Below are 14,487 nucleotides of genomic sequence, written 5' to 3'. Positions count from 1 at the left end.
GATTAGATAGATCAGAGATAGATGTATATAGATGATTGATAGATAATAGGTAGATATAGATGATAGATAGATAGATGATTGATTGATAGATAGATAGATAGATAGATAGATAGATAGATAGATAGATAGATAGCTGATAGATGATGGATAGATATAGACAGACACATAATCTTCCATAGAATAGGGAATTTCAGGAGAAGCAATACAGAAGTGACAGAAGCAGTAGGTAGAAATCATAGATTTGGTGGATTATTAAAAAGTCCAGATCCTTTGTTAAGCTTATTCCTATTTTATTCTTTTGTTGGAATTGCAAATAAACTTTTTTCATTTTTTTCTGAAATTTCATTGTTAGTATATAGGAGGAATGCAATGGATTTTTGTACAATGAATTTGTATCCTGCAACCTTACTGCATTTATTTATTGTTTCTAATAGTTTTTCAGTGGAATCTTCAGGGTTTTTTATATAAAGAATCACGTCATCTGCAAAAAGTGGCAATTTTACTTCTTCATTCCCATGCCTCATTTCTTTCTCTTGCCTGATTGCTCTAGCTAGGACTTCCAATACTATGTTGAATAAGAGTGGTGAGAATGGGTATCCTTGTCTTGTTCCTGATCTTAAAGGAAAAGCTTTCAGTTTTGTTCACTGCAGTACTATCCACAACGGCCAAGATATGAAAACAACCAAAGTGTCCTTTGATGGATGATTGGATAAAGAAGATGTCGTACATATATACAATGGAATATTACTCAACTATAAGAAAAGATGATATACAGCCATTTGTAACAACATGGATGGATTTGGAGATTATCATGCTAAGAGAAATAAATTAGATGGGAGAAGCTGAGAACCACATGATTTCACTCGTATGTGGGCTATAAAACTGAAAGCAAAAAAACAAACAAGATGAACAAACATTCATGACACGGACAACAGTTTAGTGGTTATCAGAGTTAAAGTGGGGAGGAGAAGAGGTAGAAAAGGGTGAAGGGTAATATATGGTGACAAAAGGATCTTTGGCTTGAGGTGGTAAACACACAATGCAATATACAGATAATGTATTATAGAATTATACACTTGAAACCTATATAATTTATTAACCAATTTCACCCCAATAAATTTAACAAAATAAAAAGTCCATCATAATAGCTCAGTAGTAAAGGACTGTGGAAAAGTCTCAGTCCAAAGGAAATAAGACCACAAAGAATGTGGCAGAGAAAAGAACAAGAAGCTTCTTCGGTTTGGGCCCAGAATGTTTTCCTGCCCCATTTCTCATAATTAACCTAAATATTATTGGACATGAAGAAGAAAATGTACGGTAAGACAGTATTTATGTGAAAAACAAAACTAATCAAAGAATAAACCATATATTGTTATATTAGAAAGTTATGTTTATATAAATATATAAGAAAAGACCTCATAACTAAAGAATTAAGATAGTAATTTTCTCTGGGTAGAGCACTAGGATTGAGGATGCTTCATTTAATTTTTTTAATAGCGGTAAAATACACATAAAATTTACTATCTTAGCCATTTTGAAGTATACAATTAAGTAGTATTAAACACATTCATATTGCTATGCCACCATCACCACCATCCATCTCCAGAACTCTTTCATCTCAAAAAATTGAAAATGTATCCATTCCACAATAACTGCCTAATCCTCTCCCCTCCCGCAACAACCTACCTCTGGTAACCACCAATCTATTTTCTATCTCTATAAATTTGACTACTCAAGTACCTCATGTAAGCGAAAATGTACAATATGTGGCTGGCTTATTCCATTTGACATAATGTCCTCAAGGTCTATCCATATTGTTGTATATGTCAGACCGTCTTTCTTTTATAAAGGTAAATAAAATTTCATAGTATTTTGTTTGTCATTTGATCCATTTTGAACACTTGGGTTGCTTCCACCTTTTACCTATTATGAATAATGCTACTACAAACCGAGGTGTAAAAGTATCTCCTCAAGACTCTGCTTTTAACTCTTTGGGGTATATACCCAGAAGGAGAATTCCTAGAAAATACAGTAATTCTATTTTTAATTTTGTAAGAAACTGTCAAAATGTTTTCCATAGCTGCTGCATCATTTCATATTCCCATCGACAGTATATAAGAATTCCAATTTCTCCATATTCTCACAAACAATTTCTTTTAAAGGTAATTATCCTAATAAATGTGAGGTTATCTTTAACCTTTTTACAAATAAAATACATTTATATATTACTATTGCAAACACAACAAAATATGTTGTGAGACTTGTATATGTATATTCTGTTTAAAAAAGACTTTTTAATGTTATTTCTAGCTGATTTTCTTCACTATAAAAGATGTAATCATAAAATATGTAACTGCAACTGAGTTGACGTGAAGGGGTGGTTGGCCTGGAGTGGAGTCAGATAAAACATCTACACTCTGGGAAATAACACATCTGTATACATTAAACCTACAAATCTAGGGGAAAGTTAGGGAATACCCTATGCATTAAGCTCTTATAAATACCTAACAGAGAAGTGTAAATTTTTTATATAAAAGACTAAGAAGAATGCTGGATAAAGTTTTAGTTTGCTATATATGATAATTCTTTCCTGGGGTATATTTTCTGAATTGCAATAACGGATAATTCAATTGATAGACAAAATAATACAATTAAAATGTCATGATGTTTCTTTTACTCTAAAAACTTCAGTGGATGTTTTTACTTCCTCATCCCTTCCCCTCCTCTTCCCTCACTCTTTTTTTTTTCTCTTCATTTTTTCTTCTCTTTTTCTTATCTCCTCCTCTTCCTTCCACTCCCCTTCTCCTCTTTTTCCATCATTGTAAGCAATTCAATCATGTTAGAACTGGTTATTATGAATGTTTAAATAGGAACAATTTTGAATGAAGAATTTTATTAATGTTTCAGCAGTTCTGATATAGACAAATATAACACCATGGAAATGAAAAGACATGTTAATAGCTGTAGATATGTGAAAAGAAGCTTTAAAAAGACTGCTACTAGGATAAAAAGAAACCATAATAAGAGAATAGTTAGGATCTTTGAAAAGATAAGGTAATTTTAATAGATTTTGAAGAATATTTTCTTTGGCCATCATAATTAAGCAGAAACAGTAACTCTCATTAAATATTTTTTGTGGCCCCTGCATTTCTCAGTACCCTTGCAGTTAGAAGAGGCATGTGCCTATTCCTTGATGTTAAAATGCAGGTCAGAGGAATGCGTATGACTTCTAGCTGAAGTACTGAAGAACTGAAATGCCAGTTCTGCCCTACCCTCATTCTCTGCTATTGAAACCATGGAATCCATTTGCTGAATTGGAGACGTTACAAGAGATACAGAATGGGGACACTGAGTCACTGGGTGGACCTGGACTGGACACTGCATAATTGAGAACTAAACTTTGGTAATGTTAAGCTATTGAAATTTGAGGTTTATTGGTTTCTATAGTGCAGCCTAGGATTTATCACACTACTACAGCAGATGAGTAATTATGTTATTAAAAGTAAGAGCAGTGGAATTAAGAGCAGTAAAAACCCACAGTAAATAATTTAAATCCTACATACTTATTCCTCTGATTATTCTATTATTTTCATCTTCATTCTTTTAATATCAAATATATTGGATATACTTTTAGTTTTTCCATTTAAAATAGCTATATTAGATTCCAAGCACTGTCCTAACAAATTACCACAAACTGGGTGACTTAAAACAACACAAGTGTATTCTTTCATATTTCTGGGGGCTAGAAGTCTGAAATCGACATCTCAAAAGGGAGACTCTTTTTAGACACTGTGAGGAAGAATCTATTCCATGCCTCTTTCCAAGCTACTGGTGGTGGCCAGCAATTTTTGACACTGCTTGGCTTGTAGTTGCATCACTCCGATCTCTACCTCCATCTTCATGTGGTCTTCTCCTTGTATCTCTGTGCCTCTCCTCCTCTTCTTATAAAGACACCAGTCATATTGGATTAGGGCCCACCCTAACCCAGTATGATCTCATCTTAACCTGATTACCTCTGCAAAACCCTATTTCTAAATAAAGTTACATTCATAGGTACTGAAGATTAGGATTTCAACATATCTTTTTAGAGGACACAATTCAACCCACAACAATAGCTTGCAAACAATAGCTTACAAGAATAGCTTAGAAACAGCTTCCTGGTTTCCATTTTCTAGAGGTGAATGCTATAAATTGGATTTAAATAGCCCTTACTTTGAGTCACAATTTCAGAAACTGTTTTGTTTTTGTATAACATAACTGTTACCAACTTTAAAAAGGAGAGATTATCTTAGTCCAATACTTCCTCAAATTTAAACATAATTACTTTCTACGCTTACTGAAAATTATGGTACTATATAAGATGTTCTAATAAGTTTGTGCACTGCAGGCAAAATATAATGGGTTTCGGGCTTTTTAAGTGCCCCTGCTAAGATAAGTGGTAGCAGCAGTGCAAAAAGACAAGATCAGATGATCAGAAATGGAATGTAAGTGTCTGTCCAAATTCATTTCAAAGCCTCTCAGGTTTTTCTTTCCATTTGTTCTTTTCTTGATACTCAAGATATTTGGTCCTTTTCTGGTCTCTCTCATCTTCTCCCTGGTTATAGTGTTTCATACTTTCTCAACATCTCTCATAAAAAGTCAGGAGCAGATGTCAAAGTGCAAAGTCACCCTAAATTATTTTTATCTCATAAATTCATTCAACTCACGTATGTATGATTTTGATAACATCTATACAGCAATAAACATTTCTTAATCCTTGGAGAAACAGTGATGAATAAACTGAGTCCTGTCATGCCAGAATGAAGTTCCGAAAGGAAGCACAGAAATTCTATACACACATGGTTAAGTGGGAAGAGAATTAGACTGTGTATGTACAGAACAAACGTGAGTACAGAAAACAGGGAAATTCAAGCTGGTCTAGAGATCAAGAAATGTTTCTTGCAATCGTGACAAATTGGCAAGAATTACTCGGGTTTACAGAGAGTATTTCAGGTAGTGACACCATTGTGGGCCCAAGCTCAGAACTAAGAGAGACTGTGACATGTTCCATAACGTCAAAGGAGTTCAGGATAGCTAGAGCTTAAAGTGTAATTTAAAATGTGAGAGATGAGGTGGTGAGAAAAGAGGCTGGAGAGAAATGCAGAAGGCAGAGCAGGAGATCATATAATATAATGATCATATAATTCATCACCCAAACCAGGCCACTTTTGAGAATAAAAAAGGGCACCCTTCATAATTAGGCTGAGGCAGTAGGTGTAACTAGGGATGTCAGATACTAACTGGGATGTATGGTTACATGACTTTTAAACCACATTAATGGAGCTTGGATTTTATACTCAGGTCAATCATATAACGTTACAGTATTTTATACAGGGAGTGGCTCATTACTATTGTATTTTATAAAGCTTACTCTAGCTGAAATATAATAAACAAATGGGAGAGGGTAAAATGGAAAGCAGGAAGATCCATTAAAAGATTGTGATGCCTTCTAGTTGTTAGATGATGGTGGCCTAAATCATTCCAATGACTATGAAACTTATAAGAAAATTGATGAAGGAATATTAGGTTGAGCCACATGAAATCGCTGCTGCTCACCATTTTTAACCTGCGAAAGTGGCAGTTTCATTAGGTTCAACTAACATATTTGCAGGATACAGGGCCAATTGGACTTCTTTGGTAAGTGTGTGCTAGACAAATTAACAACTTGAACCATTAATGTGTTATGTTTTTCTCCCATTTGTCCAGTACTAGCTGAATCTTAGACTATGAGGGCACTCTTTGATTGAAGAATCAGACATTAGAGACAGGGGGAGGAAGAAAACAAATAAAAATCCCAAATCTGTGGTTTCTGAGTATAATAGGTTAAAATTCAGGTGAGAATCAGTTGGGGTATCTAAAAGCAGATGAAATTTGCTCTCCACTGAACAAGTTCTTCCACAGTCCACCATCGCTATCCCCTAGACTAGACCAGCCCTTAGACCATATAGGACAAAAAAAACTGGCAGAGGTGAGAAAAGTCAAACATGGAATCCCACACAGAGTTTGTGGATTAGATGTGCATAACCTAATGTCAGATTACCTAGATCTACCACCTAATAAGAGTAACCTTCAGTAAGTCACTTAACCCCAAGTTCATCATCTACAAAATGAGAACAATACTATCTACATTATTGTATTGTTTTGAGAATGAAATAAGTTAATATATTTCCAACACTTATAAGAGCATGTGACAAATATTAACTAAAATATGTGTTAGATAATAGTAGTAATGGTAATAGTAGTAGTAGTAGTAGTAGTAGTAGTAGTAGTAGTGTGACTATTATTATCATGATTAACTGACATCAATTGTACATTAAAGTTCAAAACACAGGGCACTCAAAATCGCTACCTCTAGGAAGTAGGAAAACAGTTGATTGTATATGGTTTATGCATAAGTAGGTACGAGCAGAGAACCAACCTGAACAACAATCCTATGTGTGCCCCATGGTTCTCAAAGAGGGAGGCAGAGAAAACTCACAACACTCTTGTAGGTCCATCACTGAGGAAATAGTGAGAGTCAGCTAGAGACCGAATTTGCTAGAAAGCTATGCAAAGTAACCAGTATAGGATAAAATTGTGAGCCAGATGGTGTGTGTGGCTGAAGCTAATACTGAAGTTACTTTGAGGGAAATGAATCTACAAGAAAGGATTCCTGATCTCCACAAGTTGAAGCAATCACAATATACTATCCAAATTGTACATCTCCCTCTCCAGACAATGTGTTACAGATGTCCGCCCTGCACACAGATCCCATGGCAGAAGTAGCAGGAAGCAATGACTCAATTTTAAATAGAAAAGTCACTTAAAACTATTAGATTAAGTTGAAATTACCTGAAAACCCCTAGATTAAGTTGTTTATTCTAAGCAAATGAAGCTCTGAGTCACAAATCAAGTTTTATGTTAGAAATATTAAATTCGCATTATTTTTACAACACTATGAATATGATACCTGTAACAGGGAATATTGGGTGTAACGGAGAAAATGAAGAAAATGAAGACTAGGATCACTAGTAGGTTTCTGGTTGGACAATGGATTGGGTGAAAGTGCTTTTCTAGGTAGTGTTTAAGGAAGAAGAGCTGGAAGAGAAGTAGATGATAAATGTGCAGATTCTAACTTCTAACATCCTTTTATGTTTTTTAATTAACTCCAACCTCTCTCTAGATAATTCAACATTATGTAGATTTTTATGATAAAAATATATTAAATTTTCAAATAAACACAATCATTACTGCAATGCAAATGTATGTATATTCTTTCAAGTAAGTTCACTTAGATTCTGAGTGTGTTTCCAATATTTCTAAAGTGCAGGGTTTCTACTTTACTAAATTAAGAGTTTAGAAAATTTACAGTAATAATACCAGTTTTTTGGTAAACATTATCAACTTGGAGAAAATAGTCACTTTTGCTTACTTGCAAACTCCACGGAAAATAACAAAACTAACTTTTCTCTCATACTAGATTGACCCATATAACTCTAAAATAATGAGGTTAAAGGGAATAAAGAGGATGAATGAAGGATCTTAAGATAAAAAAAGAAAAATAGAGAGATATAAAGTAAAATAAAGATAAAAATATCTGTAAGAAAATGAAATAATACTCAACATTGTACACATTCAGTAAAGGGGTTGTGTTGGAATTAAAATTCCCTTGGGAAGGACTAGTGCTGATATAAGTGCTTATTTTTCTAACCTCTAGAACAAAAATTTTAATATAAAATCCTGAAATAAGGCAAGGGAACCTCTTTCTCCAGTGAGGTTACTAGGCCATATACAAAGCAAATAAAATTTAATGTATCCTTGTGGTATGGAAAGAAAGTACAGTAGAAAGTAAAATAAAAGATAAAATAACTTTATAAATTGAGAACATAGACAAAACTCTTAAATAGCTAAGAAAAATAAGGTAGAATAAACTTCTCTATATAATTACAACTATCCAAAGCACTCAATCAACTTCTGGTGTGAAATTATAAAAATTTTCCTCTTTGTTTTTGTTTATATACAGTTTTTAATTGTAACAAGGAAGTAATAAACATATTACTTCTATTATCAGATTTTTCTAAAGAAGGGGCTTCAATTTATATTCTATTGGTGGAAAGAGAAGGGCAAGGAGAAGCAATGAGATATCATGAGATAGAGTAAATGAAAAGAAATCCAACATAAAGAGAACAAAGGACAAGAATTATCTGGGTGGAAGTAAAGAACAGTGAAGAGTAAGAGTAAACACAAATATAAAGATAACTGGGGGAGATGGAGAACAGTCAGCTCTTCTTACTTATCTTAAACCTAATGCATAATAGGTTCCAGTTCTCAAAACTCCACCCTCTAACTTATCTACATAATTCCTATTAAAACAGAGAAGAGATTCAGCTTGAAGACTAATATGTTCCCAATTTTACTTGACCATTCAGATGCAAAAGAAGTTGGGTGGAAAAGCAATAAATCACCTCACAGCCACCCTTGTTGGGACACTACAACTTCTTATAGTTGTGCAATGCCTCCTAGACATTTTGATGTCCTCACTGCTCAAGAAACCTCATACTATAAGGAAAAGATCTTGGAGATGTATGCAACCAGATTCTAACTTTAAAAGCAATTATTGGATAAAGACAAATAAATCACAAGGAAAAAAATTCTTGAAATGCTAGTTATTTTATGGAAGCATGATCAAAGTGGTGAGATTTTTCTGATTACAATACTCAATTGCCATACCCACTTTTAAGAGCCCAATCACTCTTTTTCACAAGTAATGCAGTCACACAACTAGTGAAGTATTCAAATATCATAACTTCAGTGATTCAAATACCAATTGTTTCTGTTGCTAAAAATGGTATCTACACCTAGTGTTCTCTCTGATTATTACATTTATTCTGAAATGCCTACAAACTCATTGAATGGAAACATGAATCAACGGAGTTGCAATCTTTCAAAAATTTGCCAAGGACTGAAATTGTTGGCCTCCATTCCCATATTCCATTAGCCAAACAGTCTCTTTGGTTATCTGGCTATTATGCTGCCCATCTGAGACCATGAAACCATTACCGAAATACCATGAGAGGCAAAATTATTATCACCAAGAGAGATGGATAATAACAAACTACCAGCAAAGAATGGCACAGTGGTTAGATTATAAATAACAACAGCCAAAAACTTGATAATCAGGCATTAGGTACATATGCAATTAAATATTTCAATTTTGATGAAAATTATATTTAGACTCTTGAAAACAATAGTGACATATTATATTATACATCTTATTTACCATATTATTATGTTATACATCTTATTTTAGAAATAAAGAGCAGACAAGTTATCTCTCATCATACACACTTGATGGACTATAGCCAAATGATTGAGCTTAAATTATTCTCCACAAGTAACGATTATAGTTTTCACTACAAATATCCAAATAAAGACTAGCGTTTTCTATTGTGTCCTCTGAGGTCCATTATTTATACTACGAATAACTGCCAGGCTATCAACTTGCATAAACATCATTCCAAATTGTGATACAATTCTTGTCAGACAATGTATTTCACACTGTTTAAGTAATACTCCCATTGAGTGGAGTTATATAAGACACTGCCAAGTTTACCTGCAGAGAAACACACTTCAATAGTTCTCACACAGCGTGAAGGCACTTATCATTATTCAAATATAGGAGAAAAGAAAAGGTTCCAATGTTTCTGACATTATAACTAGCTTGTAGTAAACTGCTGTTAAGCAGTGTTCAGTGGGCTGTACTTTTCCTACACAATTGGAAGAGATTTCTCATGCTGTCCCATAAAATACTAAGAGAATCAGAAATGCTCTGGGTAGAATTCCTTTCTCAACTCTCACCCTGTACTCACATAACAACCACAGACTAATCTAAAAAACAGATTAGCCATTAAAAGAGAGAAAATATGTGAGTATGTATATATGTATGTCAGTATGTGGGTTTTTTTTTTCTTAGAAAAGCAATTTTTTTTCCATCATTCTTTCTGTCTTATTTATGTGTCTAAGTGGAATATTTACAAAATGTTTTGACAGAGGCAAATATATGTTGATTTTCAGCATTTGGCCAAATATTGAACACATAGCACTGGCACTCAGGCAAAGTTCCATACGAAGTAAAGTATTTCAGATTAGACCACCTATCCTTCCATCTCAGTCTTATCCCTGTCAGCTAATGGTGTCTAACAACAAACTGCTCCAAGCAGAGCTATTTATAAATGGGTCCAGCTAACTGTTTTAAGTGTTCTGTTACTCGAAATCAGAAATGTACATTATTAAGTATAGAAACATTTGGGGGAAATGGTTTTATTGTTTTTAGTGAAATATAAAAATTGAATAATTCTATATATTATTAATATCCTTTGGAATTTAGAAATTTGTAAAATACTATACAATATATCCTGCCAAATTTAAGAACTCATTTTAGTTATTGTAAGTTAAAATGTATCTAGGTTTGATAGTAATGAACTCAAGAATAATTAACTCAAGTTCAATTTTCAGTCTGTTTAGAGAATTTTCTCTCTTCACCTATGTCTCAAGTAAAAGGATCATTTTAAGAGTCTTCAACAGGGAAATGGAAAAGAAAAAAATTAGAGGAAATCTTTCGAGGAATCCATGAAAACTTACTTTGTTATCTACCTAAGTGGTTCATTTTTAAAGCTAAAACAAATAAAATAAATTTTTCTTTTAAAGTGAACATAGCTATTTCAAAATTAGTCATGGCTGAGACAACCTAGGATGTACAGGGCTCAGGAGCTATGTTGAAATGATATTACTTATATATAGTGGAGGATTACACAGTTAAATTATACAGGTTAGCTCTTATCAGAAGTAATGTTTCTTTGATGCTCACTGCACATTTTATTTGCTAATCTCAACATTCACTTTTCTAATAAACATGGATATATTTTCTAAAGTACAATATCAAATTCACCTAAATACTATTTAAGCAATATTTATCTCTCTATTTATACCAGGAAGCCAATGAGCATCAAATTAATATAACATCCCCAAAACATGAGACTTTGGGGCATTGTGCCACCTCCCCAAAGCAAACTTTGAACCATACAGAGGTATTTTTAAGACAGAAATAAAATCCCTTCCTATACTTCCATAACTGTTAAGGCTAGAAACTATTTTAGTTAACAACCTTGAGAAAATATGAGGAAGTTAGTTTTCCTCTTCTAATTTTTTCTCTTCCATTTCCCTGCAATCCCTTTTGTTATTCTAATTTTGGTTTAAGTTTGCCATATATCTGTACCCACAGCAGAAGAGAACAGCTGCATTTAATGGCACCTCACTCACTATCACAAGATATCTAAGATTTCAGCTGTGATATTAAAAACATATAAAGTCTACATAACAGATAAATTGTCTCTTTTCTTACACAGAAATCTCAATTATAAACACATTTAATTTAGATTAACTATGTGCTGAAGTAATTCCATTACATAAAAATATGTTTATGCCTGGCATATTTTGACTATATTTTATTGCTAATAAGCACATCTAATCTGCTCTGAGAACCTAACTCTGATTGCCTTATTACTGCAGTTATAAAATATCCTGTAGACAATGCCCTCAAATCAGATTCCAGAGGTAGAAGTATAGTAGCTTTAGTCATTATATTGCAACAAGCTAGTCTATGGCCATGCTACCCTGAACAAGCCTGATCCCATCTGATCTCAGAAGCTAAGCAGTGTTGGGCCTCGTTAGTACTTAGATGGGAGACCACCTGGGAAGAGCAGGTGCTGTAGTTATAAAAAACAATAATGATAATAATAAGGGATTATAAGCTGACAGGACCCTTGCAATCTGTGAGGTCAATCAAGGGTTGCCTTGCCTAAAAAAAACCAAACATACATACATATATATATATATATATATATATTTTCTCTATATATATATATATACATAAATATATAATGTTGCAACAAGCTAAAGCATTCAATTTTAAAAGGAATTTTATATTAAAATGCCTCTTGTTAATAAATAATAAGTAAAACCAAATTATTAATGTCATCTAATCAACCGGAGCAAAGATATAGTTTAAGTTTATATGGATATTTACGAATACTAAAGTCATAACAAGAAACCTGGGTAGAGTATAATTGACCTTTTATTAATATATAAATGTATCTTACTTAAACAAAAAGTATATCACTCAAATTATTTAAATAATTGGTTAAATCAATGATGGGGTATCTTTTTCTGTGCCTAAAATAATCAAGTTTGAAAGTTACTAAAAATATGAAATTTGAAAGTTAAAAAATCTCCAGCTACTTAGAAATGCTAACATTATAATGACCTTTCTCACAGTTTCTAAACTCAATCAAAGCCACTGACTGTTCTCTGCATTTCATTTCAATAACACACCAGGACACCCCAGCTTCAGTTTTCATAATCTCTCAAAGTGAATACATTTTGAAATTTTAATTTTGAATTTCCCTTTCTCTCATCACAAACTAACCTCTCTCAGTAATAAACCTAAACTTAATCTTTTGTTCTTCCAGTTCGTCAACCTTGTTTTCATTTACCTGACTCTGATGAGCTATACCCAGTAATCCACCCTTCCCTCTCTGGAATTGCACTTTTCCTGATCTGCTCATTAAATTTCTTCTGTTCCGTGAGGCTCAGCCAAATTTCATCTCCACTGTGAAATTGTCTCTACTTCTATGCGATGGAAATCTTCACACTTCCCTAAGAATCTAAAAACATTTTTTGATAACTTTATTAAAGCCCTTTCTACATACATACTGCCTGTATTAATCTCATCGCATACATACACTTACTTTATTCTCTACTAAGACAACTAAAGGTGTCATCTTTGTATGTACAGTATAGAAAACCTTTTCTTATTCATAGTATCTGTGTAACACATTCTTGTCTAATCAATAAATTGGGGCATGTCTTTTCCCATTATTATTATTATTGCTTTACCTATGATGATAATACTGTAAATTAATTAGCTAACAAGTGACTAATAACTTGCTTTAAAAGTTGAACAAAGTCTACTATTCTGTATTGTACGCATATGTAGAATTTTAATAGAAACAATTTGCCAGAAATCCTCTTAAAGAATAAAATCTTCCCACACAGAATGAGCTTTAATCCTTATTTTTTCACTTCTCTAAATTAAAGAGAAAAAATAAAGTATTAGAGAAAAAAGTGACCAATTATGCTATCATTCCATATCCCATAAGTCAGCTTACCAAATAATCATGTTGCTAGAAGTAAGTAAACATCACTAGATTAAGATAATGCCTTTGTTTTGGCAAAGTAAAATCAAACAACTTTGGAAAAGAATTTTCCCACTTATTATAATATTAAATGCATTTTTATCATGCAATCCAGGAATTCTACACATAGATAATTAAGAAATGAAAATATATGTCCACAGAAATATTTTTACATGACTTGTATACAGTGAAGTTATTCATTATAGCCAAAAACCGGAAACTGTCTGAATGTCATCAACGGGTGTAAAATTTAAAACTGAGATACAGACATTGGAAACTCTTGGCAATTAAAAGAAACAAAATACAGATGAACACAAAACATGGATTTTTTTTACAGAAATTAGGCCAAGTGGAAGAGGGCAAACACAAAAAAGTACACAGCTGGTGATTCATATGAAGAAAATTCTAGAACAGATGAAACTAATCCGATAAGAGATGGAGTGTGGAAGGAGACTGCAAAGAGCAATGGGGGACTTTCTTGGAAATGGAAATTTTCTTGACTGGAATGGTAGTTACATGGGTGTATACATTTGTCAAATGTCACCTAAATGTATAGGTATGTGTGAATTTTATTATATGTTAATCATGGTTTAAAAAAGTATTCAAAAAAAAAAAAAAACAGAAGAAGATTGTGCCTTTATGTCATACCGTGACCTTCTTACAGTCCAGAGGAGCCTCGTTTCCTCAGCTATGGAGTGGTAACCACAATAACACCAGTCCTCAAGGATTTCAAGAATAGTTGAAACTAAGTGAATAAAATGCCTGACGTATAATTGGTACTACCCTTCAATAGAACAAAAAAAATAGTTAAAGCTTATGAAAGCTAAATGGTAACAAGAGGTTTAAACTCAACATACAAACTATATTTTCCAAAGAAATCTTATTATACACATCTGCATAAATGTACGTAATCTAGACAATGATCAAAATACATATCAGAGAACAACAGTGATTTACCTGCAAAGCATTGATTAGGCCAGGCCTCTAAATGATGGTCACCATGAAGGTTGATTTTGGAAACAGTTGCTGTGTCCTGTTTAGTAGTTTTACTACAGGAAACTATAACTCAGAATATAATGCATAGTATAGAGAGATTTTGGAAGTTATCTGGTTTCTAGAACTTTATATCACCATTCAGATGAGTATTTGTCAACTATTTTCCAACTAAACTATGAAACAGTTCATTATTTCACTCAGCTCATTAATTCCTTCATTA

At 33.0% G+C, this 14,487-nt stretch overlaps 1 protein-coding gene and 1 pseudogene across 6 annotated transcripts in view; one reads left to right on the top strand and one right to left on the bottom strand.

The window, feature by feature from the left end:
* The window catches only part of LAMA2 (laminin subunit alpha 2), a 485,514-nt gene that overhangs the window by 453,472 nt on the left and 17,555 nt on the right, over positions 1 to 14,487 (bottom strand). The gene's annotated exons all lie outside the window — the stretch shown is intronic.
* Positions 11,674 to 11,792, top strand: LOC118606569 (annotated as a pseudogene).

The sequence above is a fragment of the Rousettus aegyptiacus genome, unplaced genomic scaffold (assembly GCF_014176215.1).
Source record: "Rousettus aegyptiacus isolate mRouAeg1 unplaced genomic scaffold, mRouAeg1.p scaffold_m13_p_1, whole genome shotgun sequence".
NCBI lineage: Eukaryota > Metazoa > Chordata > Mammalia > Chiroptera > Pteropodidae > Rousettus > Rousettus aegyptiacus.
This window is presented reverse-complemented; position numbering and strand designations above follow the sequence as displayed.